Here is a 15,190-nt window from a genome sequence, read left to right on the forward strand (position 1 = left end):
AACAATAAATGTCGTGATATGAAGAAAGGAGTCCGGAGCTAGATCATGGAAGTCTAGCCTGTAATAAAACATCAAACCCCTAACGAAAGGATCCAGAGCAAGGCCTAGACCTCGGAAGAAGTGGGAGACAAACACGACGTTCTCATTGGGTTCGGGGGTGGGGACGGCCTGCCCTCGGGGAGGCAGCCGATGCAAAATCTCGGCGGTCAGATATCTGGCTTTCCTCAATTTTTTGATGTCTTCTTCCGTGACGGAGGAAGGCACCCATCGGCCTTGAAGGCTAGATCCAGACATGACTGAAGGTTCGGAGCACCTGACCTGAACTTTGAGCGCTTGAGCTTGAGGTGGGGGAAGGATTCGATTGAGCACGGGAGGGAAAAATAAAAGCCTTGTCCCTTTATAAAGAGGGTGAATATCAAGCGTCCTCTCCGTGTCCGTTTGGACTTGCCTATAATCTAGGAGTCCTAGAAGTGGTTGGGTTACCCACGCCCGTATTGATGAGAATCCCAGAATAAGGGGACACGATCTCTGCTTTAACAAGACGTGCCAAGGAAACCGCCTCGCATGACGAGCTGAGGTGGGATAATGAAATGACTCGGATAAAGGCTTGGCCGTGGTGTGTCACACTACGGAATACGTCAGGAGATTAGATTTGTGTAAATATTATTCTCTCTATGGCAATATGTGGAAACTTATTTTGCAGAGCCGGACACTATCTTTGTGTTCAAAATCTTCTATGAAGTACTTGGAGGAGGAACCCGCCTTGCAATGCCGAAGACAATCTGCGCGCTGGACTCGTCGTCATTGAAGCCTGGTTCAGGGGATACTGAGGGAGTCCTGGATTAGGGGGTGTCCGGATGGCCGGACTATACCTTCAGCCGGACTCCTGGACTATGAAGATACAAGATTGAAGACTTCGTCCCGTGTCCGGAAGGGACTTTCCTTGGCGTGGAAGGCAAGCTTGGTGATACGGATATGTAGATCTCCTACCATTGTAACCGACTTTGTGTAACCCTAACCCTCTCCGGTGTCTATATAAACCGGAGGGTTTTGGTTCGTAGGACCACATACACAACAACAATTATACCATAGGCTAGCTTCTAGGGTTTAGCCTCTCTGATCTCGTGGTAGATCTACTCTTGTACTACCCATATCATCAATATTAATCAAGCAGGACGTAGGGTTTTACCTCCATCGAGAGGGCCTGAACCTGGGTAAAACTTCGTGTCCCTTGCCTCCTGTTACCATCCGGCCTAGACGCACAGTTCGGGACCACCTACCCGAGATCCGCCGGTTTTGACACCGACAGGATCCTTCTCGGAAGTTGGGACTCCAGTTTTTCTTACATGCGATGCAAGGAGTAGCCCAGGATAGTCGGCTATGATGGCCACCATGGCATCATCGCAGCTCAATTTATAGAATGTCCTGTCGATCAGCTCCACAAATATGTCCGGATCCTCTTCGAGTCCGGGATCGAGGGCCCGGTCAGGGTCCTCCGGTTGTGGAGGTGGGTTGTTGACCTCCCTTACAGCTTTTCGCAGTTCCTGCCATGAAGCGGCAAGGTGAGTATTTATGACGAAGAATGCAGGAAGGTTGGGAGTAAAAAGTGAAAGCTCACCCAGCTTGGAGGATTGTACATGGAGAATCCATCCCGTGGCTTAATACGGATGAACTCCTCTTCCTCTCCCTTGAAAAACTCAGACATAACTTTTGCTAAAGCAGTAGCGGAGTCCGGTCCCTTACGCCCACAGCAGGTGGCATCATCTTCCCCGTTAAAGCGCCACATGGGGTGCCCTTGATATTGAAGTGGTTGCACCCCCGCATTATACATATTGACATAACCTCGATTATTGTCAATCCTGATTGAGCCAGCACTTTTATCCGGCCCATCAGGTAAAGGACTTCTCCGTTATCTTCCTCCTGAGGGCTCCGTGGGCGCTAGCTTCGGCGTTTCTTCAAAGGGGCATTGTCGAACTCGGGAAGACCCCTCCGAATAGGATCTGGAAGGGGGACGTCCTCCATGTAAAACGACTCCAAAGGCCAGTCTTCGGACGTCTTCTTCGGGGTACCAGAAAGGTATCCGGTCTCGGCAATGCGCCATATTTCGGCTCCGCCCACTTGATATATTGACCCCTCCTGTGTACGGGGCACAATGCAGAATAGCCTCTTCCACAGCTCGAAATGAGCTTCGCAGCCCAGAAACAGCTCACAAAGGACAACATAACCAGTGATGTGTAATATGGAAGCGGGGGTGAAATTATGCAACTGGAGGCCGTAAAACTCCAGGAGCCCGCGGAGGAACGGATGGATTGGAAATCCAAGTCCCTTAGTAAATAAGGGACAAGGCATACCCGCTCCCCTTGGAGGGATTGGGGAAGTTCTCCGCTTGCTCCCCGCCATTATAGGTGGCGAGCCCAGCTTGCACGGGGACCATATATGCTGGAGGGAGAAATCCCTGGGTGTGTAACTCTACTAATTGGTTGTGTGGGACGGAACACTTCTCCCAATCATTGGGCTTAGGGCTACGGGAGCGGGAAGAGGAGCTGCGATGGACGGCCATGTTGGAATGGATTTTTCCGAGCGCGCTCCGATGGATACTCGCCATGGGAGGATGATGTGGTTTGGATCTAAGAATCCCCATCCCTTTAATAGACAGTTTACTTACATGGCTAGGGTGGCGAATGAAAAAATTCCCTGGCTCCTCGCATTCGCTCTACACGTGGAAGATCGCCCTTATTGGGCGCAGAAGCCAAGAAGTGCAACATTTATGGGGAGCCGGGCACTACTCAGCAGATATTCAGAATTTGGAGAAGAACCCGCCTTGCAATGCCGAAGACAATCTGCGCGCCGAACTCATCATCATTGAAGCTTGGTTTGGGGTCTACTGAGGGAGTCCTGGATTAGGGGGTCTCCGGGCAGCCGGACTATATCCTTTGGACGGACTGTTGGATTATGAAGATACAAGATTGAAGACTTCGTCCCGTGTCCGGATGGGACTCTCCTTGGTGTGGAAGGCAAGCTTGGCAATACGGATATTAGATCTCCTCCCTTGTAACTGACTTTGTGTAACCCTATCCCCCTCCGGTGTCTATATAGACCGGAGGGTTTAGTCCGTAGGACAACATACAATCATACCATAGGCTAGCTTCTAGGGTTTAGCCTCTACGATCTCGTGGTAGATCAACTCTTGTAATACTCATATCATCAAGATCAATCAAGCAGGACGTAGGGTATTACCTCCATCAAGAGGGCCCGAACCTGGGTAAACATCGTGTCCCCTGCCTCCTGTTACCATCCGTCTTAGATGCACAGTTCGGGACCCCCTACCTGAGATCTGCCGGTTTTGACACCGACAATATTTAAACCACTTATCCTTAGGGAGATCAACATGAGTAGAAAAAGACTCACAGAAAGAAGCTACTATCTCAGATTCAAGTCCATATTTAGTGCTAAAATCACGAAAAGCATCGGTATCCATAAAAGACGTAATTTCTGGTCTCACATGGGTAAACATAAAAGACGAAAAGCATCGGTATCCATAAAGAACCTGGGTAAACATGGTATTTTTAGGTTCCGTAACATACATAAAATGCGATATTTCTGGTCTTATAACCTATTTTTTTTGTTTTCTTATACCATATTTTACGTAGTGAATCAATATGAATGTAACTATTTGTATTTCAAACGTAATTTATTTATGAAGTGATCGTAAAATTACTTCAGGTGAAGAATAACTTATTCTGCATCCTGGGTGATGAATAGTAACACTATATATATATATGTATGTATGTATGTATGTATGTATGTATGTATGTATGTATGTATGTATTTCCGATCACGATGAACCAGGTGCATAGGCTAAAACTTCTGATGAAATTCCAATTTCAATCAGTTGTAGTTCCATGATCCAATATCATCCAATAGCCTATACCATGTCAATGCATTTCCCTTCAAAGATAAAGGGAAGACCTTGTTATTGACAACATCCTCGGGCATGCCTGCAAGTTTAAATAATCCACAAACTTCATCCACATAGATTAGGTGCATATCCAGGTGTAATGTTCCATCTCCTGCATAACGATTAGCTAGCAGTTTCTCTATCATACCCAAAGGAATTTCATAATAAATATATTTTAGTAGGTGTAGTGGGTTGAGGAGCAACTAATTGTGGTTCCGGTCGAGGTGAAGATACCCCGAACAAGCCCCTCAAAGGATTATTTTCCATAGTAACAAGTGACAGTAGATTTCAGCACACTATATAAATGTTTCCTTACCAAATTCTACTTACCAAAGGCACTTCACTCCCCAGCAACGGCGCCAGAAAAGAGTCTTGATGACCCACAAATATAGGGGATCTATCATAGTCTTTTTGATAAGTAAGAGTGTCGAACCCAACGAGGAGCAAAAGGAAATGACAAGTGGTTTTCAGCAAGGTATTCTCTACAAGCACTGAAATTATCGACAACAAATAGTTTTGTGATAAGATAAATCATAACGGGCAACAAGTAATAAAATTAAACAATGTGCATCAAGGTGCCCCAATCCTTTTTGTAGGAAAGGACAAGCCAGAACGATCTCTTATATAAAGCAAAGCGCTCCCGAGGACACATGGGAATTGTTGCCAAGTGAGTTTTCATCATGCTCATATGATTCGCATCGTTACTTTGATAATTTGATATGTGGGTGGACCAGTGCTTGGGTGCTGCCCTTCCTTGGACAAGCCTCCCACTTATGATTAAACCCTCTCGCAAGCATCCGCAACTACGAAAGAAGAATTAAGGTAAACCTAACCATAGCATGAAACATATGGATCCAAATCAGCCCCTTACGGAGCAATGCATAAACTAGGTTTTAAGCTTCTGTCACTCTAGCAACCCATCATATACTTATTACTTCCCAATGCCTTACCCTAGGCCCAAATAATGGTGAAGTGTCATGTAGTCGACGTTCACATAACACCACTAGAGGAGAGACAACATACATCTCATCAAAATATCGAACGAATACCAAATTCACATGATTACTTATAACAAGACTACTCCCATGTCCTCGGGAACAAATGTAACTACTCACAAAGTATATTCATAATCAAGACCAGAGGAGTATTAATTATCATTAAGGATATGAAATTATAATCTTCCACTGGATAAACCAACTAGCATCAACTACAAGGAGTAATCAACACTACTAGCAACCCACAGGTACCAATATGAGGTTTTGGGACCAAGGTCGAATACAAGAGATGAACTAGGGTTTGAGAGGAGATGGTGCTGGTGAAGATGTTGATGGATATTGACCCCCTCTCGATGAGAGGATCGATGGTGATGATGATGGCTTCGATTTCCCCCTCCTGGAGGGATGTTTCCTCAGCAAAACAGCTCTGCCGGAGCCCTAGATTGGTTCTGCCCAGGTTCCACCTCAAGACGGCGACGCTTCTTCCCGAAAGCATTCTTCTCATTTTTTTCCAGGAACACACCATATAGCCAAAGATGGGCATTGGAGGCCTGCCAGGGGGCCACAAGGACGGGGGGCGCGCCTAGGGGGTAGGGCGCGCCATCCACCCTTGTGGCTAGCTGGTGGCCCCCCTTTGGTATTTTCTTCGCCCAATATTTTTTATATATTCCAAAAACATGATCCGTGAAGTATCATGACTTTTGGAGTTAAGCAGAATAGGTCTCTAATATTTGCTCCTTTTCGAGTCCAGAATTCTAGCTACCGGCATTCTCCCTCTTCATGTAAACCTTATAAAATAGGAGAGAAAAGGCATAAGTATATTGTGATATAACATGTAATAACATCCCATAAAGCAATAAATATCAATATAAAAGCATGATGCAAAATGGACATATCACACAACCACCATATTCTATTCCACCTATAGTGCTATATCCATGGCTCACGCTCATGTATTGTGTGAAAGTTGAAAAAGTTTGAGGACATCAAATGTAAGAAACAATTGATTGGCTTGTCATCGGGGTTGTGCATGATTTAATACTTTGTGTGATGAAGATGGAGCATAGCGAGACTATACGATTTTGTAGGGATAACTTTCTTTGGCCATGTTATTTTGAGAAGACATGATTTCTTTGTTAGTATGCTTGAAGTATTATTGTTTCTATGTCAATATTAAACTTTTGTTTTGAATCTTATGGATCTGAATATTCATGCCACAATAAAGAAAATTACATGGATAAATATGTTAGGTAGCATTCCACATCAAAAAAAATGTTTTTATCATTTACCTACTCGAGGACGAGCAGGAATTAAGCTTGGGGGTGCTTGATATGTCTCCAACGTATCTATAATTTTTGATTGTTCCATGCTATTATATTATCTGTTTTGGATGTTTTATATGCATGATTATGCTATTTGATATTATTTTTGGGACTAACTTATTAACCTAGAGCCCAGTGCCAGTGCCAGTTTCTATTTTTCCTTGTTTTTGAGTTTCGCAGAAAAGGAATATCAAACGGAGTCCAAATAGAATAAAACTTTGCGATGATTTTTCTTGGAACAAAAGACACCTAGGGGACTTGGAGTCTAAGTCAAAAGAGCCGCAAGGGTGGAGGGTGCGCCCTAGGGGGGCTACATTGTGGGCCCCTCGAGACACTCCTGACCTAGCTCTTCGTCCTATATATTCACATATATTCCAAGACCCTCCAGGGGACCCACGGAACCACTTTTCCACTGCCGCAACCTTCTGTACCCCTGAGATACCATCTTGGGGCCTTTCCGGCAATCTGCCGGAGGGGGATTCGATCACAGAGGGCTTCTACATCAACCTTATTGCCCTTCCGATGAAGCGTGAGTAGTTTACCTTAGACCTACGCGTCCATTGCTAGTAGCTGGATGGCTTCTTCTCTCTCTTTGATTCTCAATACCATGTTCTCCTCGATGCTCTTGGAGACCTATCCGATGTAATCTTCTTTTGCGGTGTGTTTGTCGAGATCCGATGAATTGTGGATTTATGATCAGATTATCTATGAATATTATTTGAATCTTCTCTGGATTCTTATATGCATGATTTGATATCTTTGTATTTCTCTTCGAATTATCGATTTGGTTTGGCCAACTAAATTGGTTTTTCTTGCAATGGGAGAGGTGCTCGGTCTTGGGCTCAATCTTGCGGTGTCCTCACCCAGTGACAAAGTAGGGGTAGCGAGGCACGTATTGTATTGTTGCCATCAAGGATAAAAGGATGGGGTTTCATCATATTTCTTGAGTTTGTCCCTCTACATCATGTCATCTTAATGCGTTACTCTGTTCTCTTGACCTTAATACTCTAGATGCAGGCAGGAGTCGGTCGATGTGTGGAGTAATAGTAGTAGATGCAGAATCGTTTCGGTCTACTTGACACGAACGTGATACCTATATGCATAATCATTGCCTTGGATATCGTCATAACTTCGCGCTTTTTTATCAATTGCTCGGCAGTAATTTGTTCACCCATTGTATTGTTTTCCTTCATGAGAGAAACATCTAGTGAAACCTATGGCCCACAGGTCTATTTTCCATCATATTTGTTTCTGATCTACTATTTTCCAATCTTCTATTTTCAGATCTATAAACCAAAAAAACCCAAAATATATATTTCATCTTTTGTTTAGTTTTATCTATCTCTATCAGATCTCACCTTTGCAATTGACCATGAAGGAATTGACAACCCCTTTATCCGTTGGGTGCAAATGTTTGATTGTTTGTGCAGGTGCATAGATTGGGGACTTGCTTGTACCTCCTACTGGATTGATACCTTGGTTCCCTAACTGAGGGAAATACTTATTTCTACTTTGCTGCATCACCCTTTCCCCATCAAGGGAAAAACCAACGCAAGCTCAAGAAGTAGGATACACCATATCGTAACTAACTCTTTAGTCACGTTGCTTGCGAGCTTCTTATGACGTTGTATTATCGACAGGGCCTAGAGATACCTCTCCGTTACACGGAGTGAAAAATCCCAATCTCTATATTCACGCCAACTCAACAGACACCTTCAGAGATAGATGTAGAGCTTATTTATGATCACCCAATTACTTTGTGAAGTTTGATAGCACACAAGGTATTCCTCCGGTATCCAGGAGTTGCATGATCTCATGGTCGAAGGAACATGTATTTGACATTAAGAAAGCGGTAGCAATAAACTGAACGGTCATATGCTAAGCTAACGGATGGGTCTTGTCCATCACATCATTCTCCTAATGATGTGATCCCGTTATCAAATTACAAGTCATGTCTATGATTAGGAAACCTTAACCATCTTTTGATCAACGAGCTAGTTTAGTAGAGGCTCACTAGGGACATGGTATTTTTTATGTATACACACATGTATTTAAATTTCCGGTCAATACAATTCTAGCATGAATAATAAACCTTTATCATGAATAAGGAAATATAATAATAACAACTTTATTATTTCCTCTAGGGCATATTTCCATCATTAGGTCCATGGTAAACTACTCACGCATCATCGAAAGGGCAGCAAGGTTGGTGTATAGGCCCTTCGTGATCGAATCCCCCTCCGGTGGAGTGCCGGAAAAGGCCCTAAGACGAGATCACATGAGAATAGAAGCTTGCGGTGGTGGAAAAGTATTTTTTGTGTGCCCTTTGGCATAGGGGGATATTTGAGGATTATAGTGCAAAGATTAGGGTTGGAAGGTCTTTGAGGGGCCCACAAGCCCTGGGGCGCGCCCCTATGGCTTGTGGCCACCTCGTAGGTCTTCTGGCCTATTCTCCAAGTGTCGTGGGTTTCTTCTGGTCAAAGAAAAATCAACGTAAAGTTTTATTCCGTTTGGACTCCGTTTGATATTCCTTTTCTGTAAAAGTCAAAAAGAAAAAAACAGAAACTGGCACTTGGCACTAGGTTAATAGGTTAGTCCCAAAAATAATATAAAGTAGTATATTAATGCATATAAAACATCCAAAACAGATAATATAATAGCATGGAACAATAAAAAATTATAGATACGTTGGAGACGTATCGGCACCCTTCTTGGAATTTGATGTCAAAGGGGGGAGAGAGAGCACATCAAAGCTTATCAAATCAGCACATCTAAGCTCTTCTAAAGATGCTTGTTAACAAATAGGAGAGAATTCACATGTCTTTAAGAGGGGAAGACGTGTTAGTATGATTGATTCTAGTTTTGCTTTGTCTTAATTGACCTATATTTGCTCCGATTGTCTTTGCTCTGATTTTATCTCACCCTACTTTCTCCCATTACCCAATATCAGATTCAGGTGGAGAAAGAGTCCATGCCTAAGGGGAGAAAAATCTTTGGAACTTATTGCACATCTTTAAATCTTTGGGGACATGTCTATATCTAAATGAAGTACTCATCTTGTAGTACTCACCCATTACATGTCATCCCAGTCTTGGTATTCTTGTGGTTCTTTGAAACTGCTCTATTTTGAGTGTTTTTGTGTTATCTAACCCTGTTTTCTCAAGTCTACTCCCTCAAAAGTCAGATCAAGACCACAAGGTAAGTATATGCATCACACTCATGTGCATGATGATCTCTTGCTTTTGCACATATTGTTTGCAAGAGGGAATGATAAACATGAACGTACATTTCTTAACCACATTGTTTGCTCCGATGCATATAGCCAAGATACATGTAACTCTGCTTACTTTGTCATGTTATGCATTCACATGTTCTTATATTCTGTCTTAACATGATTGCATACATGTAGGGGGAGCTTATGCATGTTACATGTTTCTCCAAATCTTTACTTACTACTCTTCATATCATTTGCTTAAAGTTTTGATGTATGTTTTCATCAATTACCAAAAAGGGGGAGATTGAAAGCACAAGTGCTCCCTGGGTGATTTTGGTAATAAATGTTAACATATCCCTTGTTGGACTAATAATTTTATCTTGTATGTTTCGGATAAGTTCAACAACGGTGTGGCAAGGACAAGAGGATGTGGAACCCCTTCAAAATGCTAAGTACAAATATTGGCAAAAGCTCAAGACTCTTCATATTTATTTTAGTGATCCAAGATCACATTGAGTCCATAGGAAAGTCGATACTATTAAAAGGGGATGAGGTGTTGCTTAATGGCTTGCTTACTCAAATGCTTAGTGCTATTGCTCCAAAACCCTCAGTCACTTTCTCCATCCAAATATGTCAAAACCCTAAACTCCAACTCGGACCCACCGATTCTTTCTATCCGGCGCCACCAAGTTCATATGACATAGCCATAGCTAGAAACCCTAACAGTTCGGTCTCATCGAGATGGACTTGCCAACCCTCTGTGACTTGTTGCATTTATTTCGGTCTCACTGAGTTATACGATCGGTCTCACCGAGTTGGCTTGATAGATTCTCTGTTGCCTTATTGCTTCACTCCGGTCTCACCGAGTTGATGCAATCGGTGCCACCAAGATGATGTTTGCCCTAAGCCCTAGCACATCGGTCTCACCGAGTTGTTCCAGTTGGTTCCACCGAGATTCCTAACATTCACATTCTTGAACTAATCGGTGCCACCGAGTTCAATCATTCGGTCTCACCGAGATGGGTTAAATGTGTGTAACGGTTGGATTTTGTGTGGAGGCTATATATACCCCTCCACCCCTTCTCCATTTGAGAGAGATCCATCAGAACATGCCTACACTTCCACCATGCATTTCCGAGAGAGAACTACCTACTCATGTGTTGAGATCAAGACATTCCAATCCTACCACAAGAATCTTGATTTCTAGCCTTCTCCAAGTTGCTTTCCACTCAAATCATCTTTCCACCATATCCAAATCTGTGCGACAGAGTTGAGTGTTTAGGAGACTATCATTTGAAGCACAAGAACAAGGAGTTCATCATCAACACACCATCTATTACCTTTTGGAGAGTGGTGTCTCCTAGATTGGTTAGGTGTCGCTTGGGAGCCTCCGTCAGATGTGGAGTTGAACCAAGAAGTTTGTAAGGGCAAGGAGATCGCCTACTTTGTGAAGATCTACCCGATTGAGGCAAGTCCTTCGTGGGCGATGGCCATGGTGGGATAGACAAGGTTGCTTCTTCGTGGACCCTTCGTGGGTGGAGCCCTACTTCGTTGAAGTCTCCATCAACGACGTGGACGTACGATAGCACCACCTATCGGAACCATGCCAAAAATCTCCGTGTCTCCATTGCGTTTGCAAAATCCAATCCAATCACTTTACTTTCTTGCAATTTGCATGCTTTTTACTCATTCCGCTACATATACTCTTTTCATGCTTTCCTGAAATGTATTGTGAATGCTTTAACTTGTGCTGAAACTCAACCTTAACTTGAAGAATTTAAAAGCTGCTACTTTTGCTTGTTAAGGGTCTAACCACCCCCGCCCCCTCGAGACCCCTCTTCTTGATCCTCGCACAAATACGTGTCATGTCTGAGCATCGCAAAATCGAAACCATCACAAAGCACCTCTCCCATCGCAAGAAAAATCAATCTAGTTGGCCAAACCAAATCAATAGATCGAAGAGAAATACAAAGCTATAATAATCATGCATAAAAGAGTTCAGAGAAGACTCAAATAATATTCATGGATAATCTAATCATAAACTCACAATTCATCGGATCCCAACAAACACATCGCAAAAAGTGATTACATCGAATAGATCTTCAAGAACATCGAGGAGAACATTGTATTGAAGATCAAAGAGAGAGAAGAAGTCATCTAGCCACTATGGACCCATAGGTCTGTGGTAAACTAGTCACACATCATCGGAAGGGCAACAAGGTTGATGTAGAGCCCCTCCGTGGTTAATTCCCCCTCCGGCAGAGTGTAGGAAAAGGCCTCCAGATGGGATCCCTCGAGAACAGAAGCTTGCGTCGGCAGAAAAAGTATTTTGGGTGGCTCTCTGTTGGTTTCCCGATTTTCGAGAATTTATAGAGGCAGAATTAGGTCAAACAGGTGAACATGAGCCCCACAAGCCACCATGGCGCGCCTACCCCCCTGGGCGAGCCCTGGTGCCTCATGGGCTCCTCCTTCATCTTTTGGCACTCTCCCGTATCTTCCAGGGTCTCTTTTATCCAGAAAAAATCTGCAAAAAGTTTCATGGCATTTGAACTTCGTTTGGTACTGATAGTCTGGAAAACCAAAATCAGGCAAAAAACATCAACTGACATTGGGTACTAAGTTAATAGGCCAGTCACAAAAATGATATATAATTGGTTGTAATTGCATATAAAACATCGAAGATTGATACTATAATAGAATGGAACAGTCAAAAATTATAGATACGTTGGAGACGTATCACACTCCGTGTTATTACAACTAGCACATATGCCCGTGCATTGCAACGGGAGAGATAATTTGAAACCGGAACATTTTTTGAAAACATTAACCTTTTATAAAATCAGGAATATTTTTGACTTTGTGATAAACAGGAACATGTTTTCAACATTCGGAACAACTTTAGAAAAATGTGCTTTCGGAATGCAAACATTATTTTTAATTTGTGAACATTTCAGTACGAAAAGAATATTTTTTAATCTTGAACATTTTTAAAATGTGACTGTTTTTTTGAAAATCTCAAACAAATTTGGAAAATATTATCATCTTATGAATTTTGAACAACTTTTGGAACGATAAAAAAATAAAATACCAAAAATGTAATTTAAAACAGTATTTGTTTCGAATTTCTGAAAAGTTTTCGAAAATTTGACCGAAATTGAAATTATGAAAAATTCGAATTTAAAAAAAAGCAAAAAAGTAAAATAAATTTTCAAAGGAAAAAGAAAAATTAAACTGGAAAGAAAATGAAAATAAAAATTACGGAAAAAAAGAAAATGGGCCGGCCTAGTCTTGGCTGTCATGTGCGAAGCTCTGACTATATGCCGCACTGTGCAGCAAATAGGATTTTCCTCACTATGTGGGCAGTAAATTAAGTTGGTCGGCTTTGCTGGGCCAGAGCGCGTGTGGCCCATATACGCAATTCTGGATAAACCATTATTCTTTTCTAACAGAGGCACCCACAAATTTAGTATCACCTCGAAAAAAGAAAAAAAATTCGGCGATGAACGGATGAAAAAATCGGAGAAACGCACCTTATTTCATTAGTATAGCACATAGCACATATGCCCGTACGTTGCAACGGGAGGAAAAATAGTGTGCACTTAATGTAGTGAGAATTATATGTGCAAGAAAAATCCTGTGTGCATGTCAAGAAGGAACATTTTGATTCTGGGTTTCGCCGCGTGTGAAGTAATCAATCCACAATTTTTTGACTCATTGATCGAGTGGATTTAAGAGTTAGGTCATCGCACGCCAGAGAAGGTCTTTGAATTATTCAATCTATTTTTTCATTCATTCGAGGGGATTTTAAGGCATGAAGTTCAATAATATGGAAATGAGACGGGTCTTCTCTTTTCCATGTACAAGCCACCGATGTGTATAACCGGAGTTAATTGTACTCCACTATTTTGCATTCCTTGGTCGAGGGGATTTAAGGCTGAAGTTCCATAATGTGGGAGGTCGTCGTGTCTTTTCTTTTTCATGCATCTAGCTCACGTAGTCGGGTCTTCTCTTCTCTTTGCCTCGAGTAGGAATCCTTGAGAAATTTAGGGCCCTTTTGTAGATGGTTCATCTAGCAATTCATCCATCTAGCTTACTTACTGAATTTAATTCCCTTTTTTAGAAATCTCACGTACGAGTCCATCCATGCTTCATTCAGTTTAATTCATCTATTCTTCATTCAGTTCACTACATATAGTTTCGCACACGTAAAAAGGACTATTGAACATATTTTATTTTCCTTATTTCCTAGGTAGCTGGGCTAGCTAAATTGCGTGGGGTGTGAAATTCTCAGACATCGAATTGACCTGTGTTTGTAAGGCGTGAGTAAAAATCCAGAAAGAAAGATGAGTTTAAGGATCGTACTCACGATCTCAAACACCTGACACAGTGCTGCCATTGACTCGAATAAACATGTCCTGCTAACCAATGGCCAACGTAAATATTTAAGAACATATCACAACGTCAGATTTGAAACATTCTATGATTACTTTTTTTACTTCTTAAAAAACAATTATTACTATGAATTGCCGAATATTCTTGGAAACGTGAACAAACTTTGAAATCCCAAACAATTTTCAAAACTGCAATTTGTTTTTTGCAAGTTTCATACATTTTTAGAAATACAGAAACAAAATTTGAAATGGGAACATTTTCTAAAATTCATAGACATTTTTCAAAAACACGAACCTTTTATAAGAACACGAGCATTTTTTGAATTTTTGAACAATTTTCAAAAATGGGAACATGTTTACCTTCAGAACAATTTTAGAAAATGTGTAAGTTTTAACATGAACATTATTTGAATTTGTGAGCATTCCTCTAAAGCAAGAATAATTTTCAAATTTGGAGCATTTTTTAAAATGTAAATTTTTAAAGAATCTTGAATAATTTTGGAAAATACAATTTTTTTTAAAAATGGGAACATTACTTTTCATTTAAAAATTCCAGTGTCCTTTTCCAGCTAGCTCACATTCCAATACATCCATTCTTTATCCGGAATAATAGATCCATAATTCATACATCTTATTACTACATGTAGTTTCACACATATTTATAAATTGGTACGACCATATGTTAAGAGCAATACAGGGCTATTTAAAATATTTTTATATTGAATTTGTGAACATTTCAGTAAAATAAGATTTTTTGGAATTTGGAACATTTTTTAAAATACAATGTTTTTTTTGAAAATCTGAAACAATTTTGTAGAACAGAAACATTTTTCTGTTTTCAACAAACTTCAGAATGACAATTTTTTTAATATCTGAATATTTTTAAAATGGGAATAAAATTTTGGAATTCTGAACATTCTTCAAATTTTTGAACGAAATTGAAATTCTAAACATTTCATTAAAAAATTATTTGATCAAAAATGTAAAAGTAAACAAAAATAAGATTAAAAAGGAAAAAGGAAAAAAGAAAGAGTCAAGAGGAAATAAAAAGAGAAAGGAACACAAAATGTTAAATATAAAATGAACACAAAAAAATGAAAACGGGTCGGCGCAGTCTAGGGCTATTTGTGCGAACCTCTGACTATTTGTCGCCACATGCGGCAAATAGGAGTTTCCCAGTTGCGTGGGCAGGAAAATAAGTGGGCTGGCTTTACTGGGCTGTAGAGCGTGGCCCATGTACGGAATTCTGGATAAACCATATTTCTTTTTCTAGCACATGGATGCATAAAAATTAGTACCACCTCGGATAG

Source organism: Triticum urartu, chromosome 5A (assembly GCF_056163025.1).
Source record: "Triticum urartu cultivar PI428250 chromosome 5A, HENAU_Tu73, whole genome shotgun sequence".
Lineage (NCBI taxonomy): Eukaryota > Viridiplantae > Streptophyta > Magnoliopsida > Poales > Poaceae > Triticum > Triticum urartu.